The 21,159-nt window shown below is 32.2% G+C and overlaps 1 long non-coding RNA gene across 1 annotated transcript; it reads left to right on the top strand.

Moving 5' to 3' along the window:
- Window positions 1–3,744: 3,744 nt before the first annotated feature.
- On the top strand, window positions 3,745–18,184 carry LOC145587618 (uncharacterized). Its single transcript, XR_014101327.1, has 3 exons — window positions 3,745–3,961; window positions 8,903–9,005; window positions 18,117–18,184. It is a non-coding gene; the product is annotated as an uncharacterized LOC145587618 (long non-coding RNA).
- Window positions 18,185–21,159: the final 2,975 nt, after the last annotated feature.

Below are 21,159 nucleotides of genomic sequence, written 5' to 3'. Positions count from 1 at the left end.
GGGTGAACGAGTGGATGGACTATATTATTTCCGGGGTGTTCTTTCGGTGAAGACTTTGAAGATAGATGGGGATCATTCAACAAGGTTGTGGATCAACGATTGGGGCATCCTTCGGGAAAGGTCTTGCAACAACTTCCGTTTGTGAGTCATAGTAGTCATAAATTTAATTCTTGTGATGTATGCCCACAGGCAAAACAACATAGGAGTAGTTTTCCTTTGAGTCAAAATAAAGCTAGTAGAATGTTTGAACTAGTGCATTTAGATTTGTGGGGGCCTTACAAGATCAAGTCGACTTGTGGCGCTCATTATTTCTTAACTATCGTAGATGATTATTCTAGAAGTGTGTGGACTTATTTGATTAGAAATAAAACGGAAGTTGAGTTTATGTTTTACAACTTTGTTGCTATTGTTAAGCGTCAATTTTCCCAAGATATTAAAATAGTCAGAAGTGATAATGGTACGGAGTTTAATTCCTTGAAAGATTATTTCTTTAATAATGGGATTATTTTTGAGACCTCGTGTGTGGACACGCCTCAACAAAATGGGCGTGTTGAACGGAAGCATCAACATATTTTGAATGTTGCCCGGGCCTTACGGTTTCAAGCAAACTTGCCTATAAAATTTTGGGGGGAGTGTGTTGAAGCGGCTTGTCATTTGATTAATAGAACTCCTTCTCGATTGCTTGGTTACAAGACTCCTTTTGAAATTTTATTCGGCAAACAACCTTCTTATGCACATATTCGAGTCTTCAGATGTTTGAGCTATGCATACAATCAAAAGAGTAAAGGTGATAAATTCGCTAGTAGGAGTCGAAAATGCGTTTTTATAGGTTACCCTTTCGGGAAAAAGGGATGGCGAATGTATGATTTGGAGACAAGAGAAATATTTGTTTCTCGGGACGTGAATTTTTTGGAAAATGAATTTCCGTATGTTGCTTCTAGTGACACTGGTGCCGGGGTGGAACATGGTGCTGCTGTGCCGAGAGTATATGAGGAGCTATATAGTGATGATGAAGGCGGTGCTCTAGGGTCAGAACACGAGCAAGAACAGCCCCACACAGTTGAGTCCACAGCCGGGCCGCGGCAGGAAGAGTTGATCCGCGACCAGGCTGCGGACAGGGCTGATTGGCCTGATCAACAACAGCACACAGTTGAGTCCACAGCCGGGCCGTGGCAGGAACTGATGAGCCACGACCAGGCCGCGGCTGGCACTGCTGCGAATGACACAGACCAGGCGGGTGGTGCAGTTGAGGGGCAGCAGCAACCTATTGAATTAGGGAGTGAGGTGCGTAGCTCTATGGGTCATGATGAGGTCTCAGGTGCCAACAATGGAAATGAACTTGGGAAAGGCAAACGACAAAAGTTTCCCTCGACAAAATTCCGTGATTTCGTAACACATACCATCTGGAATAATAGTCCATCTACATCAGCTAAACGTTCACTTGCGACATCACTTACCTTAGGTACTGTTTATCCTATAACACATTTTGTTGATTCTCACCGGTTTTCTGTGAAACACAGAACATATATTGCAGCTATTGCAGGAGGAAATGAACCCAAAAGTTTCAAAGAGGCCATGAAGCACGAGGGTTGGAGAAAGGCTATGGCAGATGAGATATAGGCACTAGAAGAAAAGGGGACTTGGGTGCTAGAAAAATTACCTCCCGGGAAAAAGGCACTCGGAAGTAAGTGGGTGTACAAAGAAAAATATGATGAGCATGGAAACTTGTAGAGATTGAAGGCGAGGCTAGTCGTCTTTGGCAATCATCAGGTTGAAGGTTTAGACTACAACGAGACATTTGCTCCGGTAGCAAAAATGGTGACAGTTCGGACCTTTCTCGCAGTAGCGGCAGTGAAAAATTGGGAAGTCCATCAAATGGATGTCCATAATGCATTCCTCCATGGAGATTTGGAAGAAGAGGTATATATGAAAATTCCCCCTGGTTTTGAGAAAGATAATTCTGACAAAGTTTGCAGGATGAAGAAGTCATTGTACGGGCTTAAACAGGCTCCAAGATGCTGGTTTGCTAAGCTTGCTGCAGCATTGAGAAATTATGGCTTTAAACAGTCATATTATGATTATTCCTTATTTACTCTGACAAAGGGTAAAATGCAGCTCAATGTGTTGGTATATGTTGATGATTTGATTGTTGCAGGCAATGATAAAACTGCTATGCTCAATTTTAAATCATATCTGGGAGATTGTTTCAAGATGAAAGATCTTGGTGTGTTGAAATATTTTTGGGGCTAGAGGTAGCCCGGAATAAACAGGGAATTTTTATTTGCCAGAGGAAGTATGCATTGGATATTATTACAGAGACCGGTTTACTTGATGCTAAACCTGCAGAGTTCCCTATGGAACAAAATCACAAGTTAGCTTTGGCTAAGGGAGAGTATTTTCATGATGTAGAGAAATATCGTCGTCTCATAGGGCGACTGATTTATTTGTCTGTCACGAGACCTGATTTAGCATATTCTGTGCACATTTTATCACAGTTTATGCAAAATCCCAGGATTGATCATTGGGAAGCAGCTTTGCGAGTTGTTAGATATTTGAAGAAGACCCCGGGACAAGGAATTTTATTGAGATCCGACAGTGCTTTACAGTTGGAAGGGTGGTGTGATTCTGATTGGGCAGGTTGTCCTCTCTCCAGGCGCTCCTTGAGTGGTTGGTTTGTGCTTCTTGGCCTTTCCCAGTTTCGTGGAAAACCAAGAAGCAACCTACTGTTGCGCTTTCTTCTTCGGAAGCAGAATATCGTTGTATGAATGCAATAACTTGTGAATTAAAGTGGTTGAAACGAATACTTGGTGACTTAGGTGTTAAACATGAGAGTGGGATGCATCTTTATTGTGATAGTCAGTCTGCGTTATACATTGCGCAGAATGCAGTGTTTCATGAACGAACAAAACATATTGAATCGATTGTCATTTTGTTCGGGATGCGATTACAGATGGGACGATTATACCTTCATATGTTCCTACGACGGTACAGTTGGCCGATATTTTTACAAAGGCTTTGGGAAAAGCTAAGTTTGAGTTTCTTCTTCGCAAGTTGGGCATTTGTGACCCGTATGCTCCAACTTGAAGGGGGGGTATTGGGATATATTTTAGGAAACAAGATAATTGTGAATATTGTGAAAATATATCCTAGAATATTTTGTGAGTTATCTTAGGATACTTGGCCTTGCCCTCCAAGTATACCTACATATATATATTGTACAAGGCCGATTTGATGAATGTGAATTACAGAATACAATTCTTGAATATACTTTGTCACATTTTAAACTCAGTAAATTTATTTAAAGCTCTAATATGTACGACTAGTATGACAACAAATTTGATACAATTGATTGTATGACTTGTATTTTAAACTCGGTTTTAGTTGTATCACTCATTGTATATATAATTTGATGTAATATATTTTGACAAAATTAATATTTTAAACTCATACTTCGGGCATGTTCTCATTGACTGAACAAAGGTGAACTGAATTGAATTTATTAGACCTGAATTGAACTTAGAATTAAACTGAAAATAATCTGATGAGAACATAGCCTTCCTCCTTTCAATTCATTCAATTCCAAGAGTTGAAAATGATTGTTCAATTTAAAATAGTAGTTGAAAAAAAAAAAAAAAAAAAAAAAGAGGAGAATAACAATTGGAGCCACATTTTTTCTAATTATCTCCATGTAGTAGCTAGTGGACATACATTTGCCACATGAAAACTCTTAAGTTTGGAGGGACATTAAGTAATTATATGGAATATAGCAATCTAGTAGCCTTTGACATTACAAAAATGTTCCTTTGTATATAAATATAAGTTATATTATTCTCAAATGCACCAATTAAACAAATGCATAACTCTACACAAAATTTAGAGAGAGAAAGAGTCTTCACTAGCTTTGTATTTGGTTCGTACGTTTTAGGAAGCTTTCTACCAATTATGAGTTACTTTGATGAAGGTACACTATTTCACTCTCTTTTACCAATAATTCCAATTTTTTTTTTGCAAGCATAAAGTACGTACAAATTTATTTGTCAATGTTAGTTTTTTAAGAAGCAAATGATATTCAAGATTTGGGATTATTTAATGATAGTATATTTCAATAATTCATGGCTACTTATCAATTTATTGAAATTATTGAAAGGATATTTCTAAACTTTTAATTTCAAGCTGCATAATTTAATTTATCTGTAACTATTTTGTAAAATTTTAAGCTTAATAACACTCGGCTACTTCCCATCCTTGCTTGATTTTAGAAATTAATTAAGAGATTGGAAAGACTTTATGTATTTTTTGATTAAGTTATTATTATTAGCATTGAATTGGTACATGTTTCGACTCCATCAATTCCTTGTTAAAGTTTTAGTTGAAAAGGAGATCGAGCAAAATCATTAGAAAACAAATTCCACACATTTTTAGTTATAATATTTGCTAAACCCTTATTAATTATTCTTTGAATCAATAGAATTAAGATTAAATTCCCAATTATTCTTTGGGTATTATGTTTATATAGAGCTAGGTTTATAAAGTAAGCACTTGCCAACGTTTAGTAAGCAAACAAAACAACCTTAATTCTAAAAAGTAACGCAAAACACTACTTTTCGAAACCCAATTGTTTCACAACTCACATAATTACAATTTAGAAATACCATAATTACACAACTCGAGGGGGATTAACCGTACTTTGTTGGACGTGTAATGCCATGATTAGGGTTAATGATGAGTCAAATGAATTGCTAAGAGCAATGATCGATGTTCCAAATCTATTGTAGTTAAACTGTTGTTGTGCCTCGTAGCATGTGACATACTACTAGCTAGATTTTGCGTATCTGAAGGCTAGTTTTGTTTGTTTTTATTTTTTGTTTTTTTATACTCCCTCTTTTTAATAATGTTACTCCCTTCGTGTTTTAAGTATTACAGTTTTTTTGTAAAAAAAAAAAAGTGTTACAATTTAACCGACACATAGTTTTACGCAATTTAATTGACTTAAATATAATACTCCGTAAGAGGTAAGTAGGGTTATTGGAGTATTAAAAAATTGTAAAAGAAAGATAGTGGGGTTAATAGTCTATTTGAAAGCTATGAATGTGAGAGGATGTATATAATAAAAAATAATAATAGTGGGTTTGAGTGGGTCTATGAGAGGAGAGAAATATAATATTTAAAGGTATCTTTTTGCCAAAAAAAAGAAGTGTAACACTTATTAAAATACGGCCGGATTTGGTAAGTGTAACTATTATTAAAACACGGAGGGAGTAGTCACATTTGAAATCAATTACATAAAATAAGAAAAGAAGAATATTTGAAATCTAACATTAAAGTACAAAATAATTCATAATTAGTTTACCTTATCTAAATTTTTTATTCATTTTTTTTCTTTAGGAAAAAATAAAAAGATAATGCATAATCTAAGTTAGAGCCTTACTTAGAGCCATGTCATAAAACCAATTAATTCTAAAAAAAATTAAGCTAGAAATGGAACATATTCAATATGGGTAGATTTTTTGAAAACGCCTAAAATATTATGTGTGACTAACATTATGAAACTGAGAGAGTACTAAAAACAAATATTGAAAGCTTGAAAAAAGTGTTTGCATTTATTGTTGTTAATTTTCAAAATCATGGATTCATGTTGTTTTTAATAATTGTAATTGATTCTTCTTTTCTATAACATTGTACTCCCTCTGTCCCATAATACATGGGACGTAGGGTTGAGGTGGACACATAGTTTAAAAAAAATTAAAGGTGCATCCATTTAAAATATTTGTTTTATTAGTCTCTTTGTTTTTTTTATAAGCTAGACTTGAGATTTTCCACTATTCATATGTCATCATTGACTTAATTTTTTATAGCAATATATAATATATAAATATGATCATGTAATATGTTGTTGGATTTGTCATAATGTCTACTTTTATAAATTATTTTTTTTCATAATTTTTACTAATTTCTCATTACAAATATTGATGATCAAAGTTGTAATGTGCAAGTTTGACTCTAGCTTATACTACGTATAAAAAACAGAAGGAGTATAATGATTTTTTTTTTTTTTTTTTTTTTTTTTTTTTTTTGCATTTTTATATATTGCAAAAAAAAAAAAAAAAAAAAAAAAAAAAAAAAAAAAGTAGGGAAGGTGGGGGTAGTAAGGAGAGAGGGAATGTAGGATTTAATTAGGTTTTAGGGTTTGTGGTCCCAAAGAGATTATAGCAAAGAATTTTTTATTAGTTATCCCATTCCATATTTAGTAACGTGTTGAGTTATATGAATCGAACGAAAATACTAATTGTGTCAAGTATTATGGGACGGAGGGATTATCATATGACTTTCAAATACGAAGTATAAATATTAAAAAAAAAAAAAATAGTGATATACTGATATGGAATCGAACAAGCCTAAGAAGTTCAAACGGGAGGCATGCAAAGGGCGAATTCCAAATACATGCACTTCTCGTTCGGTTGTTCCCTCTTTTCATTTCAAATATACTAACTAAAAAAATACACAAATTTTTATATATGGCTGATTACACTGTGTAGTCAGAGCCACTTATTCAGACATTACTTATTTTGGGGTCACTTATTCAAGGGTCACTCGGTCGATTAGGGGTTCTCTAATACAGAAAACGCGCTAACCGATTGAGTAACCCCAGAATAAGTAACCCTTGACCAAATGAGTAACCCTTAAATAAGTAACCCCTGAATAAGTAATCTCGGCGAAAACACGCTAACCGATTGAGTAACCCCATAATAAGTAACCATTGATCGACTGAGTAACCCTTGAATAAGTAACCCCAACGAAAATGCGCTAACTCCTCGAACACACAGAAAAAACAAAAAAAAAAAATAAATAAATAAATAAATAAATAAAAAAAAAAAGAGAATCTTCTAAATTTCTCTTAATTTATAAGAACAAATACATTCATGTGGGATTGAGTTTTGATTCATATTGGTGACTTGATTATTAATATTTAACTTTTATAACTTTTGCTAGTGTGAATTTGTGAAATAAAAGATATTTTTAGTCAAAGATGAGTAAAAACTTGCATCGATTTTCGAAACAGGAACATCATTCTGAAACGGAGGGAGTATCTTGAAAGAATTTAAGTTTGGGTTTACAATCACTGAAACAAAATTAGGGAAATGATACTTAAAAAATCCGTATACAATAAATTATAAAATCAGAAATATAACTGTTTGTTCTTTAGTTGGTACTATTAAGTTTAAATATTTTGTTAATTTGAACGGTATTCAATTTTAGACTACTTTCATTTAATGATGATGTTAACATTTTTCGTATAAACCTTGAGCATGATGAATGGCTATAATTTTGTATTTGTACAATTATGATTTTGTTGATATATCAAAATACATATGACGACAAATTTAACAAGATAATAGATTACATAACTATATTTTTCCATACATATAAATCACAAATAATAGTCAAAGAAGAGTTTTTTAATAATGTAAATTTCACAATCAACACTGTTATAAAATGGGGGTAGTATGAAGAAAAAAAACAAAACTTGGCCAAAGATTTAGAAAGGGATTAAATTATTTAAAAAAACAAGAAATTAGAGAAGAAACCATAACAAAGAGTGAAAGGGAATCCATAAAGAAAAAAAAAAAAAAGGAAAAGTGACTGTACTGGTTGAAAGAACATTGTAGACTAATTTTATTTGAGGAAGGCCTCATTTTGTGTGATTGAAAATAAATGAACATTGGCCAATGCCAACTAAATTGTAGATTAGATTGAAAAGACCATTTTCTTGGAAGTATAGTCACCATATGTCCGTATCATCTCAGCTTATAGATATTAATTAAACTAAGTTACTGTAGCAGATAACAAGCATTATTTAATATCAACAAATTCTTTATACTAGTAAAAAATTTGTAACTCAAAAAGCATTTTGTAATTATGTGTTGGGGAGATTACTATTAATCAAATGAAAAATCACACATGTCTAAGGGCCTGTTCTCATACATTTATTTTCAGTTCAGTTCAGTTTAGCTCCTAATTTCCTTCTCTTATAAAATATTCATTTTAGTTCAGTTCAGATGAGTTCAGTTCAGGTGAGTTCAGTCAATGAGAATATACCCTAATTCTAATGTGAGTGTCTTGTATCAATGAAGGAAGGAACCAAAAGTTAATCACTCTTTAGTGATAAGATTCTACTTCTTCTATCTCCTTATAATTTTAGGATGAAATTTTATTTGATCTATTGAAGTGAACCTCTCTCTTCCTCTTAAGATGATGGGTGCGATCCAACCCCCATATACTTCCTCCTTTTACTTTTAGTTGCAACACTTTACAATTTATACTATTCACATTCTTACACTACTTGATTAATATGTTCATAATATCTAATTTTATGTTTTTTTTTTAACTTATGGTACATTTTTTTTAACTTACGTGTACATTTATTTTTTTTTACTTATAATTAATATGTTCACAACAATTTTTTTTTTTTTTTTTTTTTTTTTTTTTTTTTTTTTTTCTGGAAACAAGCTGCAAATTTCACTAAATAAGATCAAATTTCCGCCAAGGATGTCAAGCATTGGGGAAAAGGACCGAGGGATACAAACTCATTACAACCTCTAGTTTCCTATCTCGCTACATTATGAGCTAGAGTATTGCCTGCTCGTTTAATATGGGAGAAAGAACAAGAATTAAAATATGAAGCTAACTTAACAATATCATCATAAATAAAATAAATGGGGGAGTCTTAATATGTTCACAACATCTAACTAGATTCATCTCAATTTATATTTTCACAAAAAGTGAAAAGTAAAGTATTGCAATTAAAATAGGATTAGTGGTTTTTCGCTAATATTTCAACTTTTTTCCGAGTATTTGTTTATGAATTTTGTACAATATTTCTTAGTGATGATGCCATTGGTAGGCCGCAGGGTCCTTATTTTTGAGACCATGGTAAATTGGTGGGCTCTGCTGATCTGCAAGAGTAGTACAAGAACAAGAGTAACAACATAAACAAGACTACAATTGTGAGTAAATCTGTTGTGTTTATTTATTGTATACTGTATTGTCCTGTTAATGTTTGGACTTAAAGCCTAGCCCAATTATCTTTCATAAAAATAAAGCCTAGCCCAATTAAATTAGTAAGCCCACTTTCATAGTGTGAGTTTTCCTACTTGTGCTTTTCATACTTTTTGGTTTTTTTTTTGATTTTTTTTTTTTTGATTCGAGCCAGAAGGGCGGGTACAATGGGGGCGGGGGAAATTCCAGCATATGCTGGGGGCAAGGATCGATCCCGTAACCTCGAGGTTACGAGATGAGAGTGCTACCATCAAGCCAACTCCACATCCTTCATACTTTTTGGTTTTTATTTATTTATTCATTTTTATTTTTGAACTTCTCAAATTACAAATTATACTTTAATCCGTTAGGCTTATAGTACCAAAAGAGCAAGCCAAATAAGTTGGATTTAAATTCATAACTTATACACAGAGTAGTTATTTTCAACAAATTTTATTTGAGGTAATTATATATTCTATGTTCAATTCAACTTATTTAATTTAATAATATTTGTTTATATCATAATAAATGGTTAGTGATAGATATTATATTTACGATAATATTTGTCACATATTACCAATGATTCATATATATAGAGGTTTACAAGGGTCGTACCGAAATCTAACAGTTAGATTAGATAGAATTCGATGGTGATATTTTATTAAATAATTATTTATCTTGTTAATTAGTGTACAAATAAGGTAAAGTTTGGTCAAATATTAAAATCAGACTAGAACAAATTAGATATTAAAAATCAAGTTGAACATAGTCATAGTGGCCTTAAAATCAATATCTTGCGTTATTCAAGTATGTATGTACTCCGCAAGACTTCATAGTAGCTAAAGACCAAGCACAATAATGTAATGATGTTGTGGACGGATGTGCAAATTCTAAGTTCAAATTCAAAGTTGGACTGAATTGGGTCATACTGAAAAATTCTAGTCTAGTTTCGGTCCTTAAAAAACCCTAACTTTAGGTTTTCGATTAGATCCAATTTAGACTTTAAAAATTTGGTCTAAATCAATGATTACTTGATTAGGGATATTCAGAAAATCAAAAGTATTTGAGTTGACATGATTCATTTTAGTCGAGTAATTTTTTGTAGAATATTGAATTGGGTATTTGACATGGAAAATCGAATCGTAATTGGGTTGGATCATGGGCTGTCATATATACTTAGGGGCCGTTTGGTTGGGGTATTTATGAAAGGGTATGTAAGGGAATCAATTGCCCTTACTCCCTTTGATAGTTTTTGTTAGGCCTTTTTTCCCACTTCCTTTACCTTCATGCAGTTAATACCGTGAAAATTGAACCAGTCATGCAATTAATACAAATGGAGGGATTCAAATTGTGGTAATTTTTTGTAACAACTTTTATAGTGTGATTGTGATATAAAAATTGCAAATTATAAAATAAGGGTAATGCTATACATAACCCTTATGGCTACATATAAGCCTTAAATACACTTTTGAAAATAGTATAAAATTAGGGTCTGTTCTCATTCGATTCAGTTCAGGTCTAATAAGTTTAGTTCATTTCAGTTCAGTTTCAGCTTCTAATTTTCTTCTCTTATAAAATATTTGTTTCAGTTCAGTTCAGCTCTAATAAGTTCAGTTCAGTTCAGTCTATGAGAACAGACCCTTAGTGTGTTTTTGTCATGATTTCCTAAATTTAAACAATTTTTTAAAGTGTATTTAATGTTTATATGTAACCCTTAGAACTATGTATAACATTTTCCATAAATTAATACTAACTAAGTTAAAAAAATAATAATAATAAAAAAAAAAACAATTTTTTCTTGAGAAAACTCGCGAAGCAAGTTCAAACTGGTGAAAAATTTGACCTAACCAAAATGAAAGTTTTCGGTCTATAATTTTGATCCAACCGACTTCGGACTACAGCCCTACAGTCCCTTGCGTTGCACATATCCAAATACTTACTCGTATAATAATTACTCGTAATTAGTTTTATAAATTAAAAATAAAATTAATTATTAATGAAATAACACAACCCTATTACATCTTGAAATTTTCTATTCTTAGTTTCAGATCATCAAATCTAGTTCTGAAATTGTTCATACCAATGTGTTTTTAAAGTAGAACTAGGATCCCAGTTTAATCTGCCTAGGTAATTAGATTCTTTGTACCTCTTCTTCATTCCAACCTGTTTGCCTGGTGAACCAAGAACCAGTAACAAGTCAGTGATCAAGCAAGCTAAGTCGAGGCGAAGTTGTGTAGAGCTATTCTATATTAACACAACCATAATTTAACCAACCTGACCCAATTAGCTAGACCTTATACCAGGCCTGAAAGTTCTATACAACCGGCTTTTTAGCCTAAAATCCAACCCCGTCCATGATCAGCTCTACTAGAGTCACATCGAAGGCAAGTATCACCATTACCGGCCATGAGCCCTTAATTTTATTAACCTCTCTCGAGTCTTCATCATGTTAAACACTGCATAAAGCTAATACAAGCAAGTTTACTCCAATTATGAAAACTTAAGTATTAATGGTTGTTAATTAACAAATTGCATGTAGATTTTAGTTAAAAACTGCCTTTTGACATGCATGTACTAAATTTCAAAATTTATCATATATAAAAGTAAAAAACATAAGCATGGTTCAACCAATTATTACTTAAATAATCAATCTATTAATGACAACCTAAGAATATAAGCATGGTTCAACCGATTATTACTTAAATAATTCTATCTATTAATGACAACCTCAAACAAGTTAATTTGTGCTTAGTAACAAACTAAGACCAAGTAATTATTGGTTGAACCATGCTAATTTGTACTACGACATTGATCAATAAAACAAACAAATTTGTCTAACCATGCATACTACTAGAGTACTAGTACGTACGACATTGATCAATAAAACCTTGCTGCCGCCTTTGTTTTCCAGCAGTAATTGAACACCTAATGTTACCCATTCTTTTTATCAAATGAGGGCTTGTTCACTTCAGCTTAATTTCAGTTTAGGGCCTGTTCTCATACGATTATTTTCAGTTCAGTTCAGTTCAATTCAGCTCTAATAAGTTCAGTTTAGTTTAGTTCAGTTTAACTCCTAATTTCTTTCTCTTATAAAATATTCAGTTCAGCTCAGCTCTAATAAGTTCAGTTCAGTTCAGTTGAGTTCAGTCAATGAGAACATGCCCTAAAGTTCAGTTCAGCTCCAATCAGTTCAGTTCAATTCAGCTCCTAATTTCCTTCTCTCATAAAATATTCATTTTAGTTCAGTTCAGCTCACTTCAGTAAATGTGAACATGCCCAGAGTATAACATTGAGTAATATAGCCCATAGCACTTGTTTAGATGAACACGTGAGATCTTGTTGGATTCGTATTGTCTCAACAATTTTTATCCAAATATTTACATCAGATCATAATCGTTACTGCTAACTAATAATGTGCAACGCGTCATAGTATGTTGTTTAAAGTTGTGTCTTGACGACTTATTTTACTAGTATAAACGTAGTTTTAATCACCTAATTAAGGGATCTCAATTATGAGAAGACTAACTATATATATATATATATATATATATATATATATATATATATATATATATATATATATATATATATATATACTGCTAAGCCTCCTATTATTTGAACAACTAGTTAAGAGAGGGAGGGGGGGGGGGGGGTGCTCAATGAGGGTTGGGTTATTTCTATTTAATTAATCCTACAGTTTGTTCGTTAGATTTCAATTTAATTAATTTAATTTAAATAAGTTCACATTTAAGTTTTGCTAAGTGAAAAGAAAAAAAAAATAACTTGTGAAAAAATAAGTAGAAGCTAACTAAGCAATCGTCATACATACAATGAATTTTTATTTATTTTTAATCACAATCTATGTACAATTTTATTTATTTCTATTTATTTATTTATTTATTTTTGTTTAAACCACAATCTATGTACAACTTAAATCAATCTGATCAACCTTATACCACTTAGCAAAATAGATAATGATAATTAATATGGTGCGAACTCAAATAAGTTAATTTAGTGATGAACCATTGATTTTTTTAGCATCTTTCTAGAGAGCCAAAACAGTTTGTTTGGATAAAGAAAGGGGATGGAAAAGAAGGGGAGGGAGGAGAAGAGGAGGGGAGGGAAAGGAAGGGGAGGGAAGAATGGTGAGTTTTCCTTCTAAATCTCTCCATTGTTGGAGGGATCAATTTCCTATAATTTAATCATTCTATTTCTCTCCCCTCCATTTCCATCCATTCCTCATTTGCTATCCAAATAAAAGATACTTTATCTCTCCATTTCTCTTCCCTTCCTTTCCCTCCATTTCCTTCAATCCAAACACACCGTAAAGGTCATATGTTGTAAACAAAATTTGATCATACGTTTTAGCCACCACCCTAAAAATTTAACCAAACAAGCTAGCTAGCTGATACAAGTATCTACCTATGCTAATTACTTTTAACATAGTTAACAACATTTCTCCTTGCCCATTTGGCCACTGCACCCGTCCATAGCAGTTCTATTTTGAAGTGGTCAAATAGTAGCTCAAGCTCAAGAATATAGCAACCTTACCCAAAGTTATTAACTTTAGGTTGCAAACTTGCAGTATTACGAAATTTTAGGTTGTAAACTTGCAGCATTAAGAAGATATTATTGTTAAAGGACCAATTCAACCAAAAGTTTAAACTTACTTTATCACGAATCCTTACATGAGAGCCCATTGAATTTGAAATGTGGATATAGCAATGGGCCCCACCGTACCCAGCGTTTAATATTCCATTTTGAAATAGGGGTGGATGAGAATTAAACTCGTGACTTTTGCATCACTCTGGCTCTTGATACCATGTTAAAGGATCAACTCAACTAAAAATTTAAGTTGCTGATTGAAGTTTAGGATCGGTTAATATACTCTATCAATTATTAACTAAGAAAGATTAATTAACAAAATAGTTAATGATTTGTCTTATTAGGTGTGTGTGGAAGGTAGATAAGGTAACTTTACTGAAAGACAGTTTTGTAGTTGAAAACCTGAAAATCCAACGACAATAGCAGCTTTACATACTTGAAGCATGATAAGAAAGCTATCAGAGCATCTATCTTACATGCATTTGAAACAAGTCTTCCTTTTGTACGGACATGTTATTTTTATCAATTACACTACTAATAATATCTTAATAAAAAATTTGTACTTAAATTAAAATCTAGTTTTTCACAAATTAACACTTTTTTTTTTCCTGATTATGAGAAGTACGTGAAAGATTATAATGAGACTTAATTTATGGTTAATTTGTAAATACATATAGCAAATTTAATTCTAACATAGGTTAATAAAAGTATCCAGAAAACCTTTCTTTGATTAATTAATTAATTAAATGGATGACTGTTAAAGAAAGAGATAAAAAGACAGGTGATGAATAAAGAAAAATGAAGAACACTTTAAAACTTGAAGTAGTACAAATTGAGAATAGACTAATGCAGTAAATGACTACAAAACTATGTCCTTGAATGTCAAACTAATCACCCATCCTTACATTGTTGTGGTCCTCGATCGATCGTGATTGGATGATCGTAATAACCTTCAGGGGCAGTCACATTCAGATCTAGAAATAACAAGGAAGATGATAAAAATATACGTAGTATATGACGATAATAAAAGAGTGGTCCAATTTAGAAATAAAGCATTTATGAAAAAAAAATTAAAAAAAAAAAAAAAAGAAAAGAAAGATGAAAGAAGGCATGGTTACGCAAATGGGTTTGTGGATAGGTTCAGTGCACAGAAGAACTAGGGCAAGGACACTAATTGAGGTACTAACACTTGTTCAATTCGTAATTATGCTGTCTCAATAATATCTGCATTTCCTAAAAGATAATGAAAACGACTTCTCCACACTTCACTACTTCAAATTTTTATTTTTTTTAAAATGGCAAACCAACCACAAATATGTTTAACCTAGATTTTTTTAATTTTTTTTTTGGTGCTAAATTAAAGTAGGGAAGATATTCATTTAAACCTAGAGCACGCCCCGGGTGTAGGCCGTGGTTAATGCCAAGTTTTTATAGTGGTGTATTGTCATGTTATGTGTTGTCTTAGCCGAATCTAGTGGTAGGTTTTTATAGTGTTGTATTGTCATATGACGCGTTGTCTTGACTCTTGAGTTTGAAATCCTTTAATTGAAATTCCAATACTAAAGGTTGTGTTGTTAAAATCCTCTTTACATTTTTTTTTACCCTTTTGATTTTGTGTCTGCATTAGTTTTTTTGTTAACCATGTCATTCACATGTACTTACAAAACTCAAAAGCAATTAGAATCAATGTTTGAAATTATGAACATTATATAGATTCATTATGTCAAGTTTCAACCACACTACTCCGATGGTAGAACTTGTGAATTATCTAAAACATTGAATATATATATATATATATATATATATATATTTTAAAGGAATAGGAATAAATTAATATGATGCACTTAGTTAGGTGACCAAATGTATTAGTCAGTTTTTTCCTCCTATAATATACTTCTTTAAAGTTGCTGATTTTTACAAAATTGAAATTATCTTTATTGAACTGAAATTATTTATATTGAACTTAACAAAAAATAAACTCAAATTAACAATTTTGGGGTATTTCACAAACCAATAATTAGTAAATATATACTCTTTTTTTTTTCTTTTCTTATTATTATTATTATTATTTTTATTATTTTTTCATATTGATTGGGTGATCTTAATTAATAAAGAATTGGATATATGATTAGTATTCCGTACACATTTTTGCAAAATATCTGGACCCTCATAAGAATTACGTACTATGAGTGATCCTCATTCCTCCATTGAAATTTAGATAAAAAAAATAGGCATCCAACTCATTCTTGTTATACTCTTTTTAGAATTTTCTTTTACAGATAGTTGTCATTAATAATGCTTGTCCACTGCTTGATAAATATTATTTCTCACTTTCTTTTGTAATGATTCTATTGGTACCCTGGTCTCTTGTGATAAGATTTCTTCGTGCTTTCCTACTCTACTAAAATTCAACCATACTCTATTGTAATTCATCTATATAGTGTTCAGATCCGATGAGAAGATTTTTAAATAAGAAGGATGAGATTTATTAATGAATAACATTTTTTATTTTTATTTTCCCATTAAAATATGCATATTTAAAAAAAAAAAATAAAAAAATTGAATGTGCATATGTTGATTTTCCTCATTTTTTTGGAAAAATAATGTATGCACATCATGTTCAAATAATATGCACGCCATGTTTGAGTAATTAAAAAAAAAGGTGAAAAAAAATATTTATGCACATTCAATTAAAAAAATTGATTCACTAGATCTTCTCATTAATTAGGCTTATATACTCGTTTCTCTAGCAATAAATTTAAAAAAAAAAAAAAAAAAAAAAAAAAAGGTCCATGCATGACCCATGATCAACAATCGTGCCTCTCATGTTGTGTCAGGTTTTCAATGGGCTCTTGCCACATCAGGCCAATCTTGTGCAAGGCCTAATCCGGCCACAATAATTAGTATACTTTGCTAGCCAGTTAACTAATCTACTTTGCCAAAACCATTGGAGATCTTTGACAAATTCAAGATACCACATTGGAGATGCTAGTGAAATCTAATAACTCCTCTCGAGTTTAGCAATAGTTATCCAAGATGTTACATATCACTCAGCAAATGTTTGTGATACATACAAGGCCTTCAATTGTGACCTTAAATACAAGTTTTACCAAGTATAGAAAGTTTCAAAAATCATATTAGAAATCATTAACCCCCAATTTTAACTCCCTCAAAAGATGACTAGATACATGTATGTACTTCATGTTGTATCAACTATTGCTTATGGAAAGATGACACATCTGAGCATATTTACTATACTTGTTAAGCATATCTTGACTTTGGCTTTGTTTTGGTTACCATTAATAAAGTAAGAATATTAAGACTTGATATGATTAATTTGGTCTAGCTAGTTTACTTGATCTAGTGGCTCGAATCTTTCGAGTTTGGTATAATGTGATTTGATTCAAACAAAAATAAGTAATCAATCTTTAAGGGTCTGTTCACATTTATTGAACTGAACTGAATTGAACTGATTGGAGCTGAACTGAACTGAACTAAATATTTTATGAGAGAGGGAAATTAGGAGCTGCACTGAACTGAACTGATTGGAGCTGAACTGAATTGAACTGGATTGAACTGATTGAAGCTGAACTGAACTGAACTGAAATTAAGTAAATGTAAACATGCCCTAAATTTAGGTCAATATATTATATGAGAGTTTGCATAAAAAAAAAAAAAGATTATATGAGAGCAAATCAATAGAAGCTCAAAAACAACAATTATAATTATGTACACCATTCCTTTTGTTTTAACTTTTCAATATTTCCATTTTTAGAGGTTTAAAAGTAGTTATCAAATTACTATTAACTTACTAAATGTAGATACTAATATACCTATATTTGGGAGCTGGGACAACTTCGTAGAGTTGTAGTGTACGACTTAGATAGAAAGAAATTATTGGACGGAAAGAGGGCTAGATGAGGATTTTTTTGATTTTTTTTAAAAAAAATTATTTGATATGATGCTTTTTTCACATTTTCTTATTGGCGAAGATTCCTATAATATAACTTTCAATCTTTCATACATCGGAATGTAATTAGTTTCTCCTTATCTCAAAAAATCTATAAATGAGCATAAAAGCCTTTTCAAGAAAATACTTTGGAATCATTATGTATATAGAGCTAGATACACCAACATATCTATTTTCAATATGAATTTAGGTACTCCAAATATAGTACTTATATTATAGAAACATACCAAATACTAGCATAAAATAAAACTTGGTCCCTTTAAAGACTAGAACTCTAGAAGAAACGATATGATTATATGAAGTCAAATATGGTACAAACTGTCAAAATATAGCTGTTTCTTTTCAGCACAATCTATACCATTAGGCTTTAGCTTTGCTGTTCTACAAGTATTATTTTTTTTCTCCTTTTCTTTTTATACAAATATATTATTATTTTTTTTTTTACAAAAATTAAGGTTAAAATTAAAATCTACACTAAATAATCTTTTCTTCTCTCTCTTTGCAGATGTAATCTGCAGCATCATATCAGATAGCTTGGCTTGATAAAATTTCAGGACTCTCACTCTCATCTTGGTAAGTAGTTGATATAATTATTGGCATTAATACTAATAATATTACATACCTACTGTAACACACTAACACTGTTCACATTTAAAAATTTATAAAAAATAAAATAAATCAAATTTTCACATATATGGTAGAGGAATAAAATTGAAACTTAAGAATTGAATCAAACAGCATATTACTATCAGTTGAACTGTCTGGAAGAGATGCAAAGGACCGTGTCGAAAAGGAAAGAAAAACAGTTGTAGATTTGGTCCAGGGAGAAACTGAAAATGGCCTTTGGGTAACTAACTATGTATGCCCTAAACCTAGAATTAGAGAAAGGAACAACTCTATTAAGCTATGTCATTTTACCTAAAAATTAAGTTGTTCATTGACCTAAGAACCTTAATATGGGATAAAACGTCATCACTTACCTGATTACCTTAACACGGAAAAGAAAGGGTAATTGAGTAAGTGATGGCGTTTTGTCCTGTATCCTTTTACTTTGGTCATGATTTCAGGCTATGCTTAGAGCTCAGCCTACCACGATAACCTCGTTCATTATTATTTCTGTCCTACTCTCAGAAGCTAGCTAATCAATAAGAAAATGTTAATTAAACGAGTTGTTTATATAAATATTAAAATTAAAAATTGTGATTTAATCAAAAGTTTTAATCGGTTACCTTGTAATTGTTAATTGAGACTTCATTTAGTTATTTTGCCTTTAAGGAGTTCCGTATGACAAGACATGAACTCTTGATATGATATTATCATTCTCTCAGTATTTTTTTTTTTTTTTATATTAAAAAATAGATAATAAATAAATTAAAAAAAAAAAAAAGAATATTTTTTGTAAATTCATATTCCTAGTGACCTAACTATTTATTTTGGGTTGATTCTTGTGGCTTTAGTTTTTCCTCTCTCCACTCTATCCCTTAAATCTCGCTTTGATTTGTATGACATGACATTTAATTATCAAATGTCATCAACCATGGACAATGGTGATAGTAATGAATAATGATGTAAACAACTTTCTACACTTCTCAGTTCTCACCATTACCATTGTTGATTATTTGTGTTGAGATGAGATCAATCACAATTAATGGTCAATTATAGATTTTTTTTTCTTGGAAAGAAGTGAAAGTCGATAAAATAATTATGTATAGTAGCACATTTAAGATAATTTTGGCAAAGAAAGACTAAGGGGGGAATCAATAATGGTTTAGGACCATATATACAATATACTTTAATTTCTGCCGCTTTAGTTAGATGGCAAATAAATGGACAGTGAACTACTTCTTTAGCCATGTTCACATGGTCTATACTCTATATTACACTAATTATACGCGACAATTCCCCTCCCCATGGAAGAATCTGATTTGCCTTGTTTGGTAAAGAGTTTTCCAGAGCGTTGTAAGTTTGTTTACCTATTAATTGAAAGGTTTGTGAAAAATCTAATTTGAGTGTTTGGTAAATAGCTTATTGAAAGAGCTTTTAGAATCAAAAAACTCTTTTTGAAAACTCAAAATAGAAGCTTTTTAAATTTAAATTAAAATATTGAATATATATAGCTTTTTGGTTGTTACATATATTGAAACAATTAATAATATACAGATATTGACCAAATAGTTTAAAAAAAAAAAAAAAAAGCTATTTATAACTATTCAGTTACTCAAACGAGCTAATACAACTAGAGCTGTCAAAAGCTGACCCGATCCGAAATACCGACCCTAACTCGACCTATTAACCGACCCGTATGAACCCGAAAAAAATGGTGACCCGAACCCGACCTAACCCGACCTAAAACCAACCCTAGACCCGAGTTGACCCGAGTATTTGAGACCCAAACCCGAACATTAATCGACCTAGAGACGACCCGACCCGAATGTAACCCGTAAATTATTGACCTGAACCGAACCCGACCTGAGCTGAAATTTACCCAAACCCATTTTAACCTGTCAAAACTCGAATTCAACCCGACTTGTTTCTAACCCGACCCGAATTCAACCCGATATGTTCCTAACCCGACCCAAATTTAACCCGACCGGCTACAAACCCGACTCGAATTTCAACCCGGCATGTTACAAACCCGACCCGAATCAACCCGACTTGTTATTGACCCGACCCAAATTCAACCCGACTTGTTATTGAATCAATATGTATAGGTCGTTATCGCATGTTGGTATTGGAACGGAAATTGAATCCGAACTCTATTCCTTTAATGTTTCACTTTGAATTTTAAGAGGTTAGTTTCACAACATGTTATTAGGTATGAATTTCAGGGACGAAACATGTTTTCCGCAAATTATTGACTTGAACCGAATCCGACTCGAACCCGAGAATGACCCGACTTGGAAATGACCCGACTTGATTATAACCCGCAAATTATTGACTTGAACCGAATCCAACTTGAACCCGAGAATGACCCGACCTAATTATAACCCGTAAATAATTGACTTGAACTGAACCTGACTCAAATTCGAGAACGACCCTAACTCGTTGAAACCCGTAAAGACCCGAATTTAACCCGACCTTTTTTCACCCGACCCGAATGTAACCCGACCTTTTACTAATCTGACCTAAACCAGACCCAAACCCGATAAGATGTATGATCCGACGTGACCCGACTCAAGCATGACCCAACCCGAACCCGACCCGCATATGTTATGACATTAACCCGTATTGACCCGACCCGAGATGACCCGACTCACATTAACCCGACTCAAACCCAACCCGTTTACCCGAATTGACAGCTCTAAATATAACCAGCGGTTGTATTATGTGCATGGTTTGACTCAAACCACATAATACAACCAGCTATATCAATCAACTATCTGTTAATTACCCGACAGGGCCTTAGTGGAGTTTAAAAGGTCGAGGCCTCTTTATATGAGAATTAAACTAATCTTGGAAAATATCTTATACGGTATGTTGCACATGTTGATGGGTCTAACTGTCTAAGCTGTTTAACATATACTCTGTACGAAGTATATAAGTGTCAA

This window comes from Chenopodium album, chromosome 2 (genome assembly GCF_948465745.1).
Source record: "Chenopodium album chromosome 2, dcCheAlbu1.1, whole genome shotgun sequence".
Classification (NCBI taxonomy): Eukaryota; Viridiplantae; Streptophyta; class Magnoliopsida; order Caryophyllales; family Amaranthaceae; genus Chenopodium; species Chenopodium album.
The sequence above is the reverse complement of the archived record's forward strand: the minus strand, read 5'-3'. Positions and strand labels throughout refer to the sequence as shown.